The sequence below is a fragment of the Polypterus senegalus genome, chromosome 13 (assembly GCF_016835505.1).
Source record: "Polypterus senegalus isolate Bchr_013 chromosome 13, ASM1683550v1, whole genome shotgun sequence".
NCBI lineage: Eukaryota > Metazoa > Chordata > Cladistia > Polypteriformes > Polypteridae > Polypterus > Polypterus senegalus.
This window is the reverse complement of record NC_053166.1, coordinates 91,562,579-91,580,979: the sequence shown is the minus strand read 5'-3', so window position 1 is coordinate 91,580,979 and position 18,401 is coordinate 91,562,579. Positions and strand designations below refer to the sequence as shown.

At 41.4% G+C, this 18,401-nt stretch overlaps 1 protein-coding gene and 1 long non-coding RNA gene across 11 annotated transcripts in view; one reads left to right on the top strand and one right to left on the bottom strand.

Annotated features, from left to right (window-relative positions):
- Positions 1 to 13,159, bottom strand: part of LOC120542128 — a 39,823-nt gene extending 26,664 nt beyond the window's left edge. Inside the window, exon 1 of the long non-coding RNA XR_005636155.1 lies at positions 13,041 to 13,159. This is a non-coding gene — a long non-coding RNA (uncharacterized LOC120542128). The remainder of the gene's footprint in view (positions 1 to 13,040) is intronic.
- The window catches only part of atp2b3b (ATPase plasma membrane Ca2+ transporting 3b), a 577,105-nt gene continuing 570,488 nt past the window's right edge, over positions 11,785 to 18,401 (top strand). For 3 of the 10 annotated variants that reach the window (XM_039774297.1, XM_039774295.1, XM_039774293.1), the window contains exon 1: positions 11,792 to 12,070. The gene's annotated coding sequence lies outside the window, so the exon portion shown is untranslated. Of the gene's footprint in view, positions 12,071 to 18,401 lie in introns of all 10 variants that reach the window. The other 7 variants (XM_039774300.1, XM_039774299.1, XM_039774298.1 and 4 more) reach the window with 4 other exon arrangements.

Here is an 18,401-nt window from a genome sequence, read left to right as displayed (position 1 = left end):
AGTATTTTTACTTTTTTCAGGCTCCATAAGTTGCTTGCAGCTTTCTTGTTTTAGAAGGTATATGTTTAAGCATTTAGAAAATGACTCTATGCTCTGATTTCCACAGGTCACACAAAAAGACAATTTTCCCACAGGGATCAATAAACGTATATGAAATAAATAAAAAAATATACATTGCATCATAAAGTTGTGACAATGTTATTTCAGCCCTACTTCTAGTCCCGGCCGACTCAATACCTTCTATAAATTCTGTTATATAAATATTCTATCTGCTATTGTAGATCCTTCTCTCTGCATATTTTAGCCACCAGAGGGTGTGACAGCTCCCCAAACACTTGACACATACAGGCCAGGACACAAGTCTGCCACAAAATCCTTTTATTCAGTGTAAAGGTCTTCCAAGAAGAGTTTCCCACACCACAAGCACCAGTACTATTAAAGCACACAGCAACTCTTTATCTTTTCTTTTCCTTATCTCTCTCTGCCTCCTCCGCTTCTCCCAGCAAGATTTGTCTTCCTCCTCCAGACTCTGGCTCTCGGAGTTGGAGCAGGCAGCTTCTTTTATATAAAACCTGTGAGTACTTCTGGTGTCCCATAATTATGGCCCAGGAGCACTTTGGGGTTAGGCTGGATCATGACAAAGTAGGGATCACTAGTTCCCAAAGCACCCCCTGGTGGCACCCACAGAACCCAGCAGGGCTGATCCAAAGAACTCCAGTTCCCATGAGGCCCTGTGAGATTCTAGAGTGCTGCCACAACCCAGGGGGCTGCCATCTAGCATCTCAGGGGAGACAAAACCCTGTTCAGGCTTTTTCTCTCTGTCCTTCTATGTTGAGGGCACCTCAGCTGGGTAAGGTTCCCTCCCGGCTGTCCCTCACAATATGTATATCCACACATATCATCCAACATTCTATTTGTTTCTATTTATAATTTTTTCATTGTGTTAGTGATCTCATAATTGGCAACCCAGCCACAGGGGATGCACAAACAAGTGTGTGTCTTTGTGCCGGTCCCAAACCTGGATAAATGGGGAGGGTTACGTCAGGAAGGGCATCCGGTGTAAAATTTTGCCAAATCAATATGCAGACAACAATACAAATTTCCATACAGGATCGGTCAATCCCCGGGTTAACAGCAACCGCCACCAGTAGTTAGCCATCAGGGTGCTGGCTGAAATTGGGCTACTGCTGGCCGAAGAAGAAGAAGGAGAAGAAGGGGGGGAGACGTTTTTGGAGGCAGGAGGAGAGAAGGAAAGTAAAGAGAGTGGAACTGAGGGCATACTGTGGCAGTATGTCTGGTAAGGAGAGAGAGTTAGCAGATATGATGGAGGGAAGGAAGGTTGATATATTGTGCGTGCAAGAGACTAAATGGAAGGGGAGTAAGGCCAGGTGGACCGGAGGTAGATACAAACTGTTCTATCATGGTGTGGATGGGAGGAGAAATGGAGTAGGGGTTATTCTGAAGGAACAGTATGTCAAGAGTGTTTTGGAGGTGAAAAGAGTGTCAGACAGAGTAATGATTATGAAGCTGGAAATTGGAGGTGTGATGATGAATGTTGTTAGTGCATATGCACCGCAAGTTGGGTGTGCAATGGGTGAGAAAGAAGATTTTTGGAGTGAGTTGGATGAAGTGATGAACAGTGTACCCAAGGGACAGAAAGTGGTGATTGGAGCGGATTTCAATTGGCATGTTGGTGAGGGGAACAGTGGAGACAAGGAGGTGATGGGTAGATATGGTGTCAAGGAGAGGAATGAAGAAGGTCAGAGGATAGTGGATTTTGCCAAAAGGATGGACATGGCTGTGGTGAATATGTATTTTAAGAAGAGGGAGGAACATAGGGTTATGTACAAGAGTGGAGGAAGATGCACACAGGTAGATTACATCCTATGCAGAAGAGTTGATCTGAAGGAGATTGAAGACTGCAAAGTGGTGGCAGGGGAAAGTGTAGTTAAGAAACATAGGATGGTGGTCTGTAGGATGACATTGGAGATCAAGAAGAGAAAGAGAGTGAGGGCAGAGCCAAGGATCAAATGGTGGAAGTTGGAAAAGGAAGACTGCAAGGTTGAGTTTAGGGAGGAGGAGAGACAGGCACTGGGTGGCAGTGAAGAGTTACCAGACAGCTGGGAAACTACAGCAGTAAGGGTGACAGCAAGAATGGTACTTGGCGTGACATCTGGAAAGAGGAAGGAGGTAAAGGAAACCTGGTAGTGGAATGAGGAAATACAGGAGAGTATACAGAGGAAGAGGATGGCAAAGAAGTGGGATAGTCAGAGAGATGCAGAAAGTAGACAAGAGTACAAGGAGATAAGGCGCAAGGTGAAGAGAGAGGTGGCGGAGGCTAAAGAAAAGGCATATGAAGAGTTGTATGACAGGTTGGACACTAAGGTTGTACCGATTGGCTAGACAGAGGGACCGAGCTGGGAAAGATGTGCAGCAGGTTAGGGTGGTAAAGGATAAAGATAGAAATGTACTCACAAGCGTGGAGAGTGTGTTGAGCAGGTGGAAAGAGTACTTTGAGAGGCTGATGAATGAAGAGAATGAGAGAGAGAAGAGGTTGGATGATGTGGAGATAGTGAATAAGGAAGTGCAATGGATTAGCAAGGAGGAAGTAAGGACAGCTATGAAGAGGATGAAAAATGGAAAGGCCATTGGTCCAGATGACATACCTATGGAAGCATGGAGGTGTTTAGGAGAGATGGAAGTGGAGTTTTTAACCAGATTGTTTAATGGAATCTTGGAAAGTGAGAGGATGCCTGAGGCGTGGAGAAGAAGTGTACTGGTGCCAATATATAAGAATAAGTGGGATGTGCAGGACTGCAGTAACTACAGGGAATAAAACTGATGAGCCACAGCATGAAGTTATTGGAAAGAGTAGTGGAAGCTAGGTTAAGAAGTGAGGTGATGATTAGTGAGCAGCAGTATGGTTTCATACCAAGAAAGAGCACCACAGATGCAATGTTTGCTCTGAGGATGTTGATGGAGAAGTTTAGAGAAGGCCAGAAGGAGTTGCATTGGATCTTTGTGGACCTGGAAAAAGCATATGACAAGGTGCCTCGGGAGGAGCTGTGGTATTGTATGAGGATGTCGTGAGTGGCAGAGAAGTATGTAACAGTTGTACAGGATATATACGAGGGAAGTGTGACAGTGGTGAGGTCTGCGGTAGGAGTGACAGATGCATTCAAGTTGGAGGTGGGATTACACCAGGGATCGGCTCTGAGCCCTTTCTTATTTGCAATGGTGATGGACAGGTTGACAGACGAGATTAGACAGGAGTCCCCGTGGACTATGATGTTTGCTGATGACATTGTGATCGGTAGCAACAGTAGGGAGCAGGTTGAGGAGAACCTAGAGAGGTGGAGATATGCTCTAGAGAGGAGAGGAATGAAGGTCATTAGGAACAAGACAATGCAAGTGTGTAAATGAGAGGGAGGTCAATGGAATGGTGAGCATGCAGGGAGTAGAGTTGGCGAAGGTGGATGAGTTTAAATACTTGGGAGCAACAGTACAGAGTAATGGAGATTGTTTAAGAGAGGTGAAAAAGATAGTGCAGGCAGGGTGGAAAGGGTGGAGAAGAGTGTCAGGAGTAATTTGTGACAGACAGGTATCAGCAAGAGTGAAAGGGAAGGTCTACAGGACGGTAGTGAGACCAGCTGTGTTATATGGGTTGGAGACGGTGGCACTGACCAGAAAGCAGGAGACAGAGCTGGAGGTGGCAGAGTTAAAGATGCTAAGATTTGCATTGGGTGTGACGAGGATGAACAGGATTAGAAATTAGTACATTAGAGGGTCAGCTCAAGTTTGACGGTTGGGAAACAAAGTCAGAAAGGCAAGATTGCATTGGTTTGGACATGTGCAGAGGAGAGATGCTGGGTATATTGGGAGAAGGATGCTAAGGATAGAGCTGCCAGGGAAGAGGAAAAGAGGAAGGCCTAAGCGAAGGTTTATGGATGTGGTGAGAGAGGACATGTAGGTGATGGGTGTAACAGAACAAGATGCAGAGGACAGAAAGATATGGAATAAGATGATCCACTGTGGTGACTCCTAACGGGAGCAGCTGAAAGAAGAAGAAGTGATGTCATCATTGGCACCATTTTGTGTTGTTCCTGTCTTTAAGTTAGTTATATGGTGCCTATGCTAATCCTAGCCAACACAGGGCTCAAGGAATAGATTTAGCTTTTGTTTAATTACTTGGACTTTAAAATTGCCCTCTGAACATTGGTTCCAATCTCTGGTCCTAATGTGCAATCTCTACTTTGTCTGATGCCCTTTGTCTTACTGATACACACATGAAAATCAAAAAACAAGGTCTGGTTTATCTTTGAGGTCTCTTATAGAATGTTCTCTCTGATCCTATCACTTTCACTTGCTTGCATTTAAGTACTAACTTTAACAGTATAAAAGAGAACAGATGCCTGAGTTTGGGGAAATAGGGGCAAAATGAACCAACAGAAACAGAGTAGACACAATGTTTTAAAGGTTCAAAAAGATGGAGGCAAAAAAGAGTGAAGTGGACTGATCACAATTCTGCTGCACCAGAACATTAAAAAAAACATTTGAGACACAAAAGGTGTCATTAAGTTGTCAAGGAATGTAAAGAACAATAGCAGCAAAAGGGAGTCTAACAAGTGAAGTGCATATTATTAGACCAACTCTAGTCACTATTCTGGGGAAGAAGCAATGTTATTTCTGGTCTGGGCAGTATGCAACCTGTCCTATATGGCCACAGCTTTGGGGTTTCATTGTCATTTGCCCTGCTCTTTTAAAGACACTTGCATACCATTAAGGCTTTGCAGAATTATTTCAGACATAACTTAGATGCCCACAGGCTGGAGGGTTTAATGGGGTCTCCGCTACATTTGGGCTTGATTCTAGAATAATAATTTATTTTTAGTCTTTTTGGCAGCAGTTTCAAATTAAGGCAGTTGTACACATTGGTCATGGTACTGGACAGTTGCATTTTAAATAGTACATACTAATAAGAAGTTCATTTTACTATTGCACTCTTGGCAGCAATAAGCCTACAAATCTATAAAACAATCAATTAAAAAGGGAATATAATACAAAATTCTCAGAGAATCTTAATTCATATTATGTTTCATTCCATCAGCAACGAGCTTAAATAAAGAACCAACCCTGGAGTAGACAACTCTATGTTAGAGAACCCACTCGTGCACATACCCTATGTCACTAAAACAGGACCAATTTAGACCAACCCAAAATACCCTGATGACAAACACCAAGAAATCCTGAAAGCCTCACACAGGTCAATGACTGGATTCACGGTTCAAACCTAGAATACTGGATCAAGGAGGTACTGTGCCACCATGCCAATATAGACAGCCAAAGAGAGGACATAATTAAATTAAATCTGGAACTAAAATGATCACAGAAAAACACAATATCTAAAAAATGTATGTTTTTGTTTACTAAAACCAAGTAAACAGGAAGAACAGGTGCCCAAAAAAAGTTGTTCCAAAGTGAATGGAGCAATCAAGTTCCTAAATATTCATCAAGGTGAATAAAAGAGCTGATCTTATCCTGTTGTCTAGAATTGTGGCTTAAAATGGCTGGAAGAAGGCATTTGAGTCACTTTAAGACATGTCTTTTAATGGAACTTTCACTGATGAGGATGACTCAGCTTACTTGAGAATTGTGCTTAAAGGATACTGGCATGGAGCTCACATAGAAGTGCATCATCAGCAGAGGATAAATATGGCTGTAAGTTCACACCCCTGGATATTGACTATCATGTTTTCATTTGAGGTGTAAGGCTGAACAGACAAGCAACTCTAAATTGATTTGATGTAAATTTTAGTGCAGAGCGAGAGCAGGCTGATTCAGGAAGATCAGTCCATTAACAGCTCTACAGAACAGCAGCAGTAGTCTGGTGCAGTGAAGAAAGCAGTCATTATTTGTGGACATTCACATTTATGGTGTAAAGTGAAATGGATTAGTAAGTGTTGAGATATAGCAGGGTCAGGTGAACTACCTTTCTCATATTCAAATATGACTGGGTGTAGCACACGTCAGCAAATGTAAGTGTTTTGGTGTCTTCCATAAAGAATGGAACAATGTCGGCTGCCATGATTTGGACACACTTATCCTATAATGACCCAGAATGATGACCTTCATTCCACAGCAAATCACTACTTTCCTACTTATCAAGATAAATGTATTTATCAACAACAAAAAAACACATTGAAGGAACATCTGCTCCCCTCAACAATGGAATTTTAAAACAGAAATTGACTTTTTATTGACCAGATTTAAATCTTTGAATTTACAAACCAGCAGGAATGACACCTGAGATTGTGTCGACCACTTCCTTTAAAAAGCACTCATTAAATTTACATTCTTGTAGAAGAAGGTCATGGCTTCCCTCTTACAAAATCACAAATTCTGTTTAATTCTATGTCAAAACAAATACACTGTTCTTGTGGCATACAGAGGCCTAACACCTAATTAAGCGATTTCATATTGGTATTTCCATCTTTTTTATTGAAAACATACTTGCACCACATACAAGTAAATATAGACTAAATCTTAGAAATAATAGGACTATCAACAAATGATAGCCGATGGATGAACAAAGGGAAAAAGACCTCCTAATTGCCACACTGTTTCTGCTTAGACTTCTGGTTAGTAACCAGCTGTAGTTAGGTGTTCCTACAGCTTTACCACTTCTTAACATTTGAAAATATTCAGACAGGCAGGCCAGCAAGCATCCCTCATAATAGTAGAAGATAGTACTAAAATATAAAAATAGCTTGTAATAATTAGGAATAAATGCTAGATGGTCCACCAGTCCATTGAAGGGTACAGTCACCTAGGCTTCATTCAGCATTGCTACTTAAACCTACTTTGCCTGAGTTTATAATATGGAAGTAGAACAAACAGTATCCAGAGAAAGTCTACAGAGACATGGGTCAGGTCAGGTCAGGTTCAGGAGCATGCACTGGTACAGTGCATTTCTGTTCCCACCACATTATGAAACACCTCGGGATCACTGTTGGCAACCTCCCAGGCAGACAAGTGGTCCAGTCCCACCCTCCAGAAATGACCATCTATCTCCCGCATCCAGGTGCCATGTGGGTTTCCCCCTGGCCTGATCCAGCTGCTAAGGTCCTCAACAATGAGGATCCTGTCAGCCACACTCTTGGGAAATTGTGCCACATGGCCTTAGTGCTGCAAATGATACTCCTCCACAATGCAGGTAATGTGCCACATTCGGGACTCCATGAGCAACCGCTCATTCAACACAAAGTCAAAGCAGTGGCACCCAGGGATTCTCTGAAGAGATACAGTGCTAAAGGAGTTCAGTCTTTGTCTCAGGTCACTGGATAGCGTCCATGTCTCACATCCATATAGCAAAACAGGAACACCAGGACTGTAAAGACTTGGACCTGCGTACTTTTGCAGAGATATCAGGAGCACAACACACCCCTTTCCAGTGACCTCATGAACCCCCAAACACTCCCAATCCGTCTATTGACTTTATAGGAAGAGTCACCAGAGACATGAATGTTGCTTCTGAGGTATGTAAATCTCTTGATAAGGTTGAGACTCTCTCTGCAGACAGACACGCTGACAATAGCTGTGCCTAAGAGGTCATTAAAGGCTTGGATTGTGGTTTTTACCCAGAACATGCGGAAGCCCAGATACTCAGAGTATCTAGAGTCTCCATTGACTCCATGAAGATCACAGCATCACTGGCAAAGTCAAGATATGTGAATCTTTCATTACCAATAGATGGCCCACAGTTGCTGGACCCCACATCCCTGCCTAATATCCAGTCCATGCAAGCATTGAACAGAGTAGGAGCAAGAAAACACCCCTGATGAGCCCCAGAATCAACTGGGAAAAACACAGAGGTTCTGCCTCCACTCTGCACAGCAACCACAGTATCAGTGTACAGGCCAGCCATTATATCCAGCAACTTTGGGGTTGATCCTGCAAAGTCTCATGGTGCCCCACAGGGCAGCTCGATCAACTGAGTCAAACCCTTTATGAAAATTGACAAAGTCGTTTTTTGCATTTTTACTCAATGAGAACCCTTACTGCCAGGATGCAGTCAATGGTAGACTTCTTAGGTATAAAACCAAATGGCTTCGGTTGCGGGTAGGTGAGCAAGTGATCACAGATCCTATTGAGGTAGATCCTAACAAGGACCTTACATGGCACAGATAGCAGCGTTATCCCCTTGTAGCTGCCACAATCCAGGCAATCACCATTCCCTTTCCAGATAAGGGAAGACATGCCCTGTTGCCCAGTCAGTTGGGATGATGCCCAGATCCCTACAGTCTTCCCTACCCTCAGCTGGTTCACCGCCTGTGCAGTCTCAGTGAGATTGGGTGGTTCACAGCTAATTGGAGGATCGGCCTCAAGAACTGTGGACCCAGAAGTGAGATCATGCAAACTTCTCTCAGACAGGATTTGAACCCAGGAGCCTGGAAGTGTAAGACAGCAGTGCTAACAACTGACTAAAATTAACAATAGGAATAATATTTAAGTAACAGAAATATATGAAATATGTCAGTATGGCTGTTATTATTTAGTTCAAAAACATTTAATAGTTTTGTGTGAAAATGGAAGTACATTCTCTGAATCAGTAGCTTGTTTAACCTTATTTAGCACAAATGTCTCCAATAAGGTTTTGCCCTTCACATTCCTGTTCTGGTGGAGGTCTGGACTGTTTTCTTTTACAGAACTGCTTCTGTGATGATTGCTCATTTTTATTATGATGACACTTTTGGTGGATGTAAGCATGCATTTTGTTTTGGACGTTTTAAAAATTTCCTAATCACCTTGTTTTTTAGCATGTGAACGATAACATTTGTGTATATTGGACCATTGTTTTATTTTTCAGCTTTGGTTGTCAGATAAGTGATCTTCTCTCTTTCAGGTAGAATACAATACTCAGGTAAAGTTTGGAATTCATGGTGGACTCAGTGACCACAGTGCATCTTGTTTCTCCTAAATTAATTAAGCAGGTCCAAACTTTAACTACTGGCACACTGTGCTGAAGAGCTGCTATTGTGTCCCTGTGGTGTGTTCAATTTTCCAAACTAATGACATTCTGTATTCAAGCCAAGCAAGTCGACTTCTAACACATCCATTTAGAGCTCACTGTTGCAGATGTCTTTTATTTCACTCTAGTACAGCACTCTTAAAAATACATTTGGCATAGTGGCTCTGGAGAACGATGTCATTAGGGAACCATCTTTGGTTCCCAAAAGAACCATCTACTTTGAAGATTCCAGAAGGAAGATTTATTTATTTAGATTCCGTAAATAGACTTGATCAGATGATAACAGATTAATGAATTACCAAAGGACTCTTGCTGCGTACAGTAGCACAAGTTCAGTTCAGGTTATCTTGATCTGTCTGTATCCTGCAAGGTTGCCTCTGTTTTGTCTTTTCAAAGCCCACTGAACCAATTTCATACAGTATGTAAGGAATCTTTCCCGGAATGAAAAGGTTCTTTGTCAAGCAAAGGTTCTATGCAGAACAACAAATCCCAGTAAGGTGCCGTTGTGGAACCGGTATTTAGGAGTGTGTCATGTTGACTTAAGCCTGGTGTTCTTCTTAGAGACCACAATATCCTTCCTGACAAAATTCTCTTTCAGTCAATGTTTTATTGTCTGCTGATCATCTCATAACGTGACATTTAAAACAATGAGAAAGAGTTTAATGTTATTTTGAAAACTTCTAGCACACAGTTACAGATGGGTTGATAAAACAGCTAATCAATCCTATGCTGCATTTTCTCCATCCTCTTGAGATAAAACTCTAAACTTGATTGAAGGGAAATAGCCATGTACCACCTCTCATTTAGAAATACTGTGGAGCATTTTAAGATTGTTCCAATATTTATTTCAACTGATGTGCTTGTGGTGCTGTGGATTTTACCAACTGCTGCAGTCTCATGGGATAGTTGTGTGTCTAGGAGATAACCCACAAGTGCTCCATACCTTGGAAGACATTAAAAACTCAAAGCATGAACTATTAAAACAACTCTTGCATCACAGTGCTCACTTGACAGCACAGTGTGACTTGAAGACCAAACTCACTGTGGAGTCACTTGCTAGAGAGCAGAAAATCATTTGTTAGTACACCTCATTCTAAGTAGCCACTGAAAGGACAGAAATATGGGTGCACGTTTGTGTTCATTCATTCATTTTTTTGAGCTCAATTAACTAATATAGGCTCACATGGAGCTGGGTAACATATAAAAAAAATCAAGACAGAAACCCTGAATGTGATGGCAGGCCATCACAAAGCACCCTCACCTAAGTACCCCCAACAATGGGACTAATGAGCTGTCACCACACTCATCTGGCACATCTTTGCCATGTATGACAAGATAACATTACAATTCCAAAAGGTTAGTAACCAGGAAAGAATACAAACCCAAAAACCTGCAGGTTGGAGGTTTTAGTGCTACCCACCCACTATGCATCCTGCTGACATTCTAATGCATATAAAATTAAACATTCATTAGATAATCTTTATTTATTTTCAGTATTTGTTCAGGAGTATCTGAAAGTCACGTATATGTGGAAAATCTCTTTTTCAGCCCACTATATTTAATGCAATAATTCAATCTGCCCCAGCTTACTGTTCTATTCTTATATTAGAATCTTTTGCTGCAGTTGTGAATCTTCATTTGACATACATTTTGAAACGAAGTGTATGGTGGTTGGACATTTTATACCCAGTTTGAATTGTATTTCCTTTCCAAATCTCACTTAAATTGAAGACTCTTTGAGCCCATAAATAGTCCCACTTAAGGTCATGCCAGGCTTATTCATGGATGAACCCTATCTGTCCTTCATTTAAAGAGGAGTTGCCTTTTAGTGTAACCAGGTCTCTTCTTTTAGGGTGACAGATATTTTAAAACCCAGGACAGTGCAAGATGGATGGAATAATTGTCTTTTGATTCTCTTCCATCTGCAACAATGGACGATTTTAAAATGAGAATAAGGACAGAGCTTGGCATAACTTCCTAACGTGTTGTTCCTTTTGGTGGCTAAACCAGAATACCAAAGGTAAAGTTTGAATAAAAACTGGACATACTGATAGATCGTTCAAACACTGAAATAGACGGTTTGAAACTCTTTGATGTCTGGATAGTTTACTATCAGGATATTGTTTAGAATTCTTCAGTTTACTCAGCCAGATTGTCTCTGCTTACCCAAAGCGGATTTTTGAGGGACTTTCTTGTAACCAATGTGGGCTTCTCTCTGCCTTTTCTTTTGTCGACCTTTTGCTAACAGTTCACCTTCATGAAGACGTGTACAGTATGTCATATTATGCTTTCCATTCACGAACTGAATACTTTTTGTTTGTGAGCTTGCCTAGCATATGATAACCAGTATGATGCGCGATGATGTCTGTGGCGGGGCCACATCTGGAGCAGCATCTTCACGTATCTGCGGCACACTATGAGCACCTTCGATAAAAAAGTAAATGACGGGCATGCTCGTTAGCTACTTGCTTTTTTTCCTTTTTAATCGCCCGGGATTGCAGGTATTCTCTGTCACTTTTTTGACCTGCCACACGCCGAAAAGTGATGAAACTGGAGGCTGGGAACAGACCAAATGATCCCGGCAGGAACACAGTAAGCCCCCAGTCTGCTCCCCACCTACCACTGCGCGTTCCCTGTCGCGAATTTCCAAAAATACTTTCTTCAGAAAGCGCTGTGGTGACGCGATGTAATGTCAGGGAGGGGTTGTGGGGTTTCTGCTTGAGGTTTCGGGGGAGGCGTCGAGATCGACTCCCCCCTCTCAGCTCTCGCGGATGCTGGGCTCTGCAGATGGACCAAAGCGCATAGCTAGTTTAGCTACAGCCGAGCAGCATGTAGGTTACCGCATCGGCTGCTGTACCCCCTCTGTAACCATTTATTTTTTCTAGGGAACCGCACAATTCGAGAGCATAGATCTGTAGATTTAGATGCGCTCAGTCTGTCTAAAACGCAAGACTCGTGTCCGATCAATTTCATGATTTCTAATATTGTTAATAAAAATTGGAATTCTTTTTCACATCGTTCACGTTATTAGATCATGGCGCGGTAAGTATTATTTTTACCTTTCGGTTTTATACACAAGCAAAATTGGTTAAATTCGATATCATTTTTGATGTTTATCGTATTTGGGCTTGTGGTAAAGTGAATCAATGGATCAGTATGTATCTATCTATCTATCTTATATATTATATATAAATTATATCTATCTGTCTATCTATATTAAAACTGTTGATGTACAACGATTCCGTGATTTATTAACTGCAGTGCATTACTTATAAAAATGAAAAGGGCTTTTGTGCCAGCTTTACGTTTTGACTGTGTGTCTTTGGCGGGGTCGTGCTGCGCGGAGGTCTTTTTGAATTCATTCATTGAATTATGTGTTATCATTTTTTAAAGTATTCTCATGCTTTTGCATTTTCACCTTCAGCGAAGGAGTTGGTGAGTGCAGTGTGGGCTTTCAGTTTGAAGGGATGCTGCTCTGAGAGATGCGGTCTCGTCTCCATGGTTGCTTGCTTCTCTGTAATTGACATCTGTAATTGAATACCTGACTGACATTCGCTGCTGTCCGATGGCACTGAGCAGTTGTGACTCATAGGCAAAACCCCTACCTTAAATTATGTTGAATGAAGATAGATAGATAGATAGATAGATAGATAGATAGATAGATAGATAGATAGATAGATAGATAGATAGATAGATAGATAGATCTTTTACTAGGGTTGGTAATCGTACAAATCCTTGAAGACGTTGATGATTTACATAGGATGAAAGATAACAGAATCTATGAAGCGAGACATCACACATTCACTGTTACTGCAATGTGATGCAAATTAAAAAAATGTTGTAGACTGGTTTGGTCACAGATGATATTGAAGTGACACTGTGCGCTTTTCGGGAGCTGTATAGCTGCCACTGAAGGTTGTTTCTAAGGACATAGAATTCAGTGAAATCATGCAAGAGAAATGACACAAGGAAGACGAAAAAGAAGATAAAGAAGGAAAAAAAGGTTATACACCTGCTCAGCGATCGTTCATAATTCCTCCCTCTCTGCACCTTCCTCCTCCTCCTCCTCCTCCTCCCACTCACACGCGCGCGCACACAATCTTCTGTCCCCTAAACACTGTTGCTGATGTATTGGCGCATTGCAATGCACATTCTGTATTAGACTTTTTTTTCCTGCTCAACTGCAGGGTAGAGGGTGGGCTGTTTTGGCAAACTGTCTAACTTGCTAGAGAGCACGTTTCTCCTCCGTCTTATTCGATTGGTGGACACGGCATGATGGTGCAAGGAGACCTTTGATGCGATTGGTTCGTTGCCCGCTGGTAGGCACGAGCGGTTTGGTTGGCATGTCAAGGATGTTCTCCTCTCTCCAATGACATTTTCCAAACATCACAGGAGACGCTTTATTGCAGTAAGCAGGGGACCGGATTTTCAAGCAGGGGCATTGAAAGGGCGATTTAAGCTCCATTACACCAAGTGCGGACACTTTCTATTAATATAGGTTGTTTTACTTCTTTTCACTTATCAGACATGACCTTTTCCTTTTAGCAAAGCAATGGTTGTCACCTATCTATCTATCTATCTATCTATCTATCTATCTATCTATCTATCTATCTATCTATCTATCTATCTACATTAACCCATTCATCAATAATTGTTCAATTGGGACATGGAATTGGATTAAACATGCTTGAAAATGGATGAATAGATTTTGTCTGTGTGTCAAGAAGCAATTGGAGCGTAATTGCAAGCATGCATTTAGTGTGGAGACAGACATATATAGAAGTTATTTCAGTGTTGAATGGATAACCTTATGCATTGTAACAAATATTTTAACAAAATTAAAACTTAAATAAAAATAATCTATCTATCTATCTATCTATCTATCTATCTATCTATCTATCTATCTATCTATCAGTTGGTCCTGTGTTTCCCAGACAGTTCAGTGATTTGGCGATGTAGAATGAGATTTGCTGTTAGCTTGCTGTACATCCTCGGGAATGCACAGCAGTCAAGAACCAAGATAAAATGAATGATTTGGAAAAATGGTCTTTGAACCAAGCTTGGCATTTCATTTTTGAAGGTGGAGAAAACTGTAGCAGCCCGAATATGGAGAAGTCTCTGAATGATTTATTACACGTTACGGTAATGTCCGCAGGATTGGTTTAAAATACTATGCACTAAAAATTTCAAGCACTGCCCAGATCGTACACTGAGCTGTGCCCTTCCATCTTGTTTTCTGTAGAGCTCTGCTGGTATTGTTTGAAACTCGAGAAAGGTATAAAATATGAAGCACTGCATCTGTAACGTCTTTTCAGGAAGCATTTATAGGTCAACTGCTTCTGCAGAAAAGAAGAGGCTTCAAGCTGCTTCCAGCACTCATGTCAAAGCGAACTCTGAAAAGCTGGCCTGCAGCAGCGCCCATCCAAGTGCCATGGTGAGCTAGTTTGTCTCCAGATCTTCCCCCATTACTGTCTGACTGGCTTGGACTCACTTTTGCTCCCCACATCTGATGGACTTCTTTCAGATTTCTCACTCACAAAGGCCATCTGGATAGCATCCAACTGCAGTGTCACCCTTCTGTGAGTCTAGATATTAATGTGACAACAGATTGCTGATTTTCCCAATCTGCTTGGCAAATAAATTAACAGCTCGATAAGTAAATGACTTCTTTTTCACACAAGGCTGTTGTTTATAGATTAGCATCAAAGTTCCCACTTTTCATTTATAGCCTGGTGTGGGATCTTTTCCCATTTATGCCGTCCCATCCCATTTAGTGTTGTTCTGCATTAGAGGCCTACGCCTCCATGCCTCAGGAGTGGTTTGATCTAATCAGATTAAGAAGGCCTGCAGTATTTCAAGCACTGCACCTGATGCAGTTGTTTTTCCTCCCAGCACCAGCCAGGATTGCCTCGATCTGTCAAGTAGCCGGATGGGAGGTACCTAACAATATGGCGATGTACAAGCAATGAATAATTACTTTAGCACAGCCTCTTTTATTATTGTGCTAAATGATTAATGATGGATTAAAATAAATATCCATACATGTATTATAATGGAAAGTAAATCACATAAATTATGTTTCCTATGACCTGATTACACGGATTTAGAAGCAAAGAAGCCCTGAGTGTGTCTCTCTTGGAATGTTTAAATAAATAACTTTGAAAGTCTTTTTTTTTTTTTGTATTGGTTGTACTTTCCACAAGATGCAGAAGATTTCAGCTAAACCTCTCACTTCAGCTTGGAGGACAGCCTTCAGCAGAGTGACTCTGAGCACATGTGTCACCCATATGAACAGGAAGATTAAACAGATATGCCAACATTGCCCTGGATCCTCTTCATCGCCTGCGAAATAAGGCAACTAAAATCACATTCTCCCTTTTTGTTTGGTGATCCACCAGTTTTTGAAAACCGTTTTTCTCCAGAGACAAAGTTCATCCTGGCAACATTGGACAGTGTGTCTACTGCCCTACTATGCATGTAGCTGAATCCAGCATGCAAGATAATGCAGCAATGATCCCATGTTCCCCCTGTGTAAACCACTGAGCCTTTCCTTTGTTTTTTATTTATTTCACAGCCCTTATATTTTTTATATTTGTGTTTACTTGATCAACTTTAGGGACAGCTACAGGAGCAAAGCAGCAAGCACAACTGGACTGTAGTGCATCACAGAGCACAATGACATACTTGCTCATACAAACCTGTCCTTAAAACTTGCACCAAGTTACAGTTAGCCTGGCAAAAGTATACCAGCAGACAGAAGGTGGGTATGGAACCCCCATCCTCAGAGTAGTAAGGTAGCAGTGTAAGCCACTGGTCTGTCCTTCCATTTCTCCATTTACTTGACCTGCTTTTTCCTGCTTAGCATTCTGGAGCAACAAAGCTTGTACAGGCTATGAGAGAAGCAAACAAGCGTCCACAAGTGAACCCACACCCCGAAATGACTGCTGCCGGTCGTGCCAATAGCTTGTCTTTGCACTATCAGAAGAGGTCATAGCGCTCAGCTTTCCCAATCAGGAGTTACACTGAAAGTTTGTAAAGCTGCCATGTCCATTGCTGTGCCACCGGTTTGTTCATTTGTTTGTGTTCATATACTGTATGTTGCACCTTACAAATTTTGCCACCTTCATAGCGTCTATTTAGGGCTAAGCAGTATATGTAGTTTTGGAAAAAAAGGGAATTTTCCACTAGCTTCTTTGTCAAATATGTAGGGAAATTAAAATCATTGAGGAGCACATAGCACAGGGCAGCAGAAAGATGTGGGCAAGACCTCAGTCAGTCACTCAGTGGGCACATGCAAAACTCAGAACCTCCGGAGCGAGGTCATGTGTGCAAAGGGATGGCATGCAATGTGCACAGTGAAGGCCCCAGCTTTATCATTTTTATGAGTATAGTTATTTTGTCATCATATTATTAACTGATACTTATGCTGTCTGTAATGTTTTTAGAGTAGGTTGTGCATTTTGTTACCTGGTCTTGCTCAAATTTTAATAGTGAAGCAATGACAGTTGTGTGTACTGCTTGGTGAAATTATTTGGAGATCACATTTCAGATTCACCATGACTTTATGGCTTATGTACGTCACTCGGACTTGTGTTACACTCATCATCAGAACACTGACACTTCCTTCATAGCATTTATGAAATTCAGAGGTATGCAGAGATGATGATGGCGATGATTTAATGGCACATTGGATAGCATTGCTGCCTGACAGGATCTGAATCCATGTTCAAGTCTTAGCTGGTGTGGCTTTTTTGTGGAGTCTTCAAGTTCTCACTACCCCAAATAAGTTTCTACAGGGGTTACTAGGTTCATCCTGCAGTTAAAATAACCTGCTGCTGAGATAAATGACTGCTCTAAATTCGCTTGGTGTGATTTATTATAGCTGTATTTATGATGGCGTACCTGACCCTGAAAGTGTTCAGAAATGGTTCTTGCCTTCACCCTTGGCTGCTTAAATGGGCTTTGCTTTCTCTGGGTCTTCACTGGAAAAATAATGAAGTTTTAGAAAAATGTTTGAATGGTTGGATTATTATTAATGCCTGAAGTGTATATAAAGATATTATTATTATTATTATTATTATTATTATTTATTTACCATGGCAGTATTTTGGCAGCCAGCTGGAGTGTCAGTATTCTGACCAGGGGCCGAAGTTTTTTCTTAGCACTATGCAGAGAATGTGAGCAGTTCCCATCAGTGTGATCTTCTGTACTTGTTGGGCTGTGGAATTGCCAGGCTGTTATTGGCTGTCATTTTGTTTTTTGATTTGATCTCAGACTTGAGGACCAGGCGCAGTTGTCAATAGTATTACTTTGCTAACTCTTCCTAAACTTTTTTGTGCCCGGCTCCGAAACCTTGTCTAGTCATCCAGACCGATTTTTTGACTTTTGACAAGTTTGCCACCCTTGAAGACTTCAGTGGCACATGTAACTGAGCTGAAGTCCATTTTGATGCCATCACTGATGCTTTGATGGTTATCAGGGCTTGTTCAATCTTATACATATCTCTGGTGAACAGTTTGATATTATCTGCACAAAGTAGGTGAATTGTTGCTCGTCAACTGCATATCCTACATCCTGTCATTATTATTATTAATTCATTAATTAATTTTTTTATGATGCAGTAGTAGCACTGCTGCCTCAGTGCTCCAGTGGCAGACTCCAGTTCAAATCCCAGCTCTGTCATTATCTATGTGAACTTTCCTTGCCTTTTCCATTTCTGCTTGGCTTTTTCTTCATCATATATCCAGTTTTCCACCCGAAGATATACAAGATAGGCTTATGGGAGAACATAAATTGAGAGAGTTTATACGTAAATGTGGCATCCTGTTCAGGGCAGGATTTTGCTTTTGGTTTAACTCTTTGAGGGCTGAATATTTTTTCCAAAATAAACATAGTTTCTGAAAAGCAATGGTTTCACACAGAAATCAACATAAAATGTCTGTTGCTGCATGCTGTGGCTGCCAGTTTGCCAAGAATGTGCGGTAGGCTTGCGGCCAGGCTGTCTTTGCATGGCTGGGACACGGTCACATTCGTTTTCAATCACTTGTATCAAAATCTGAGTCTGACAAGTCATAGTCCAGCTCAGAGATAATAGGCAAAATGTCATCCACAGAGTATTTTGCTTTACACATTCGCTTTATTCTCTCGCCAGATGCCAGTGCCATTTTTGCTGTTGTTTACAGTCGATTACCATCGTCACCTCCTCCTTTTGACAAAAGTCGACATCAGCCCTGAAAGAGTTAATGGTTCTGGGTTGGCACTGGTTTCCCCGAGATCCTGAATTACAGTAATTGGTTAAGAGAATGGAAGGATAATGATAGCATTAAGTATAAATGCCCTAACAGTTTTTCTGCTACAAAAACATTAGCATTAT